Here is a 3683-nt window from a genome sequence, read left to right as displayed (position 1 = left end):
GGTGACAGGGCACATAATCCCTCTAATGGTGACATGACACTCTCCTTCTAACGGTTAGCCGATGTGCTGAGAGAATTGAGCGCACCAGAGAGATAATATCCGGGGTTAACTACTAGGACATGTCGGATTGGCTATATAACCGACAGATGATATCATCAGCCATAGGATAGGCATACATCATATGCATATTGTATGTTTTGCTTGAGTGGCCATTGTTTTGGCTTGCCTAATTGTTTAGCTGTAATTAATTGCTAGTTGTCCTATCTGCTGTACTTGCTATCCATATTTGTATTTTCTTTGTTTGTATTGTATGTCTTTGCAACTGAGAAATTCCTGATGCTGGCAGAGGTGACGTTGAGGGTAGTTTCACCGGTGTTTAGGAGGTTTAGAGGAGAAAAAAAGTGAAGTGTTAGGATAAAGATAGATTTAGAACTTAAACACCTTAAATAACTTACCCAATTTCTGGTTTAGAATACTTTCTTAAGTTTAAATCTGAGTGTCGGAGTTCTAGGAATGCCTCTGACTTTTTCGGGACCTTTTATATTAACTATGTAAGCACCATTACCATACTGAGAATCCCCGGTTCTCGTTCCATACATATAATATTATTTTCAGATGCAGGTCGAGAGGCACCTCGTTGAGCATGTTGGAGACTCTTGGAAGCAAAGAACTATTTCGGGACTTAGGGTTTATATTTGGTTTATGTATATATGTATATAGATTCTCCACCTTGTATATTTTGTATCTGGTCCCTCTTAGAGGTTGACTTCGAGAAACAGGGTTAAAATTCTGTATTTTGGTAAACCCTTTTAGGGTTCCTTGGACATGCAGGTTTTTACCAAAGATTTATAAAGGACTTTAGTAAGGTAGCATTGCCTCTATCTCGATTGTTGCAAAAAGATGTTGAATTTGATCTAAGCAAAGAATGCATGGAGGCTTTTGACAAGCTCAAAGTGGCATTAACCCAAGCTCCCGTCGTGAGAGGGCCGGATTGGAGTCGGCCATTCGAAATAATGTGTGATGCTTCAAACTTTGCCATGGGAGCCGCGCTAGCACAGTGAAGAACGGATGCTTGACGGTTTAGAATTCAGAATAAATTCAAGTTGCAAGTATAGTTTCTAAACCAAGCAATCATCCTTTCTTACAAATATTTTGGTTGTCACAAGTAACAAACCCCTTTGAAATTGATAACCGAAGTATTTAACCTCGGGTCGTCTTCTCAAGGAATTGTAGGGAGGTGTTCTTATTATTGGTTATGAGTTTTGTAAATTGGGGGTTTTGAAAGTAAGGAACAAGTAATTTAAATGACAAGTAAAATAAATAAATAACTATAAAATAAGCTCTTGGCAAGGCATGAAAATTCGGAAGTCCTATCCTAGTTATTCTTATGAGAATTGAAATTAATCCCACTTAGTTAACCCTTAAGAAAGCAAGAGAAAGTTAAGTGAACTAATTAGTTAGATTTCCCAAGTCCTAGCCAACTCCTAAGGAAAGACTAGAGTTAGTGGAATTCAATTCAATTAGCAAACATAACAATCAATCACGATAAGCTTAATAACTCAAGAATTTCCAGTTAATCAATTAAAGCCAAGGATATGAAAAGCTAAATAAGAATTATAAATCCGAAATACCTCAATTGCATTAATAAGAGAAAATCAATCTAAACATAAAGAGTTCACAAGCCAATTTGGCAACATAAGTAATTAAATGAGAGCATTAAAGTATCTGAAAGTAAAAGAGAAATATAAAGTAAAAGGAATATTGAACCTGATAAAGAGTTGAAATACTAAATTGAAATAATAAGAAATCCTAATCCTAAATCCTAAGAGAGAGGAGAGAACCTCTCCCTCTAAAAACTACATCTAAATCATGAAAAGTGAATAATTCGAAAGCTCCCTAAATGGATGCATTCCCCCACTTTATAACCTCTAATATGTGTTTTATGGACTTAGATCTGGGCCAAAAAGGGCTTCAGAAATCGCTGGTAGTGTTTTCTGCTTTTTCTGCACGTGGCGTCTGTCACGTGTGATACAATTCTAGCCCAAAACAAGGTGTTTGCCAAGCAACTAGCAGAGCTCACCAGGAAATTAGAAACAAAGCAAGTGGCTGCAATACACACACAAGATCACGAAGAAGTAAGCACTGAAGGAGGTGATTGGGAAGAGGCCAATTATGTAGGAAATCAACAAAGGCAACCATATGATCCACATTCCAACACTTACAACCCAGGCTGGAAAAACCACCCAAACTTTGGGTGGGGAAACCAGCAAAACCAACATAACAAGTCCACATACCAAAACTCCAACCAAAGATATACCAAGCTACACAAAACACTTACTCCCAACCATCATATCATGGCCAAAATAATCAACCTACCCAACCTAATCCGAACCAACAATTTCAAGATCAATTAAACAGGATAGAAGGAATGCTGGCAAACATGGGTCAGGACATAAGTGAGTTGAAAAGCTTTAGGGATGATGTGAGATCTACCTTAAGGAACCATGGTGAAAAACTCAAGAGGATGGAGTCTCAAGTAGGAGAGCTATCTCAACAGGCCCCCAAGTCAACTGCAGTGTTCCCTAGTGACACAGAAAAGAATCCTAAAGGGGAACAAAAGGGAGTGAGATGGGAAGAATGCAAGGCCATCACCATATTGAAGGAAGTCTCAGAAGAAGAAGGAATCAGACCCTCAGAACAAGAGCCAGAAATCTTGAAGGAAGGTGTGGAAGAAGCTAAGCAGGAAAGTGAAACTGAGCAAGCCAAGGAACTGTAAAAAGGCATGCTGGAAACGTACCAACCAAAAGCACCATTTCCTCAGAGGTTAGGAGGAGGTGAAAAAGGGAAAACCTATTCAAGGTTTTTAGAGACATTTAAGTCTCTCCATATCAATATTCCCTTCCTTGAGATTCTCCAGCAGATGCCTACACATATCAAGTATTTAAAGGAATTGCTAAGCAAGAAAAGAGTTTTGAAGGGAGGACAAACTGTAATAATGAACAAAGAATGCAGTGCCCTCATGTATCAACATGGTTCAGCTCCATGACTCCCTTAGTGTTGTGTCTCTCTGATGCATAGTAGTACTCATTCTCAGCCACTGTCTCAATCACTTCAATGGCTTCTTCCACAGTCTTTTTCCAGTTCAATGAACCTCCTGATGAATGGTCTACAACCTTCCTTGATTCATAAGAAAGTCCATCATAGAAAATGTGCAATTGCACCCAGTCATGGAACATGTCTGGTGGGCATTTCCTTGTCAAATCCTTGAACCTCTCCCATGCCTCGTAGAGAGTTTCACCATCTTGTTGTCTAAACGTCTGAACCTCAGATCGAAGCCTATTGACCTTTTGTGGGGGGTAGAAACGTGCCAGAAACTTGCTTTCCACCTCATCCCAGGTTGTTAGGCTCCCCCTTGGGAATGATTTCAGCCACTTAGCTGCCTTGTCCCTAAGTGAAAATGGGAACAAGAGCAGTTTATAGGTATCTTCCTGGACTCCATTGGACTTCACAGTGTCGCAAATTATCAGGAATTTTGTGAGATGTTGGTTTGGATCTTCATTAGCACTCCCACCAAATGAACAATGATTCTCCACAAGTGATATTAGCTGTGGTTTGAGCTCAAAATTGTTGGCCTGAATGGGTGGTTTCTGAATGCTGCTACCACAATTCCCAGAGGTTGGGTT

The 3683-nt window shown here is 39.5% G+C and overlaps 1 non-coding gene across 1 annotated transcript; it reads left to right on the top strand.

Moving 5' to 3' along the window:
• The first annotated feature begins 3234 nt into the window (after nt 1–3234).
• On the top strand, nt 3235–3338 carry LOC148553729 (small nucleolar RNA R71). The gene has a single exon (XR_015892655.1). It is a non-coding gene; the product is annotated as a small nucleolar RNA R71 (small nucleolar RNA).
• Nucleotides 3339–3683: the final 345 nt, after the last annotated feature.

This window comes from Arachis ipaensis, chromosome B7 (assembly GCF_059453495.1).
Source record: "Arachis ipaensis isolate K30076 ecotype BB chromosome B7, ASM5945349v1, whole genome shotgun sequence".
NCBI classification, from domain to species: domain Eukaryota; kingdom Viridiplantae; phylum Streptophyta; class Magnoliopsida; order Fabales; family Fabaceae; genus Arachis; species Arachis ipaensis.
Note: the sequence above shows the minus strand (reverse complement) of the source record. Positions and strands in the feature narration are given on the sequence as shown.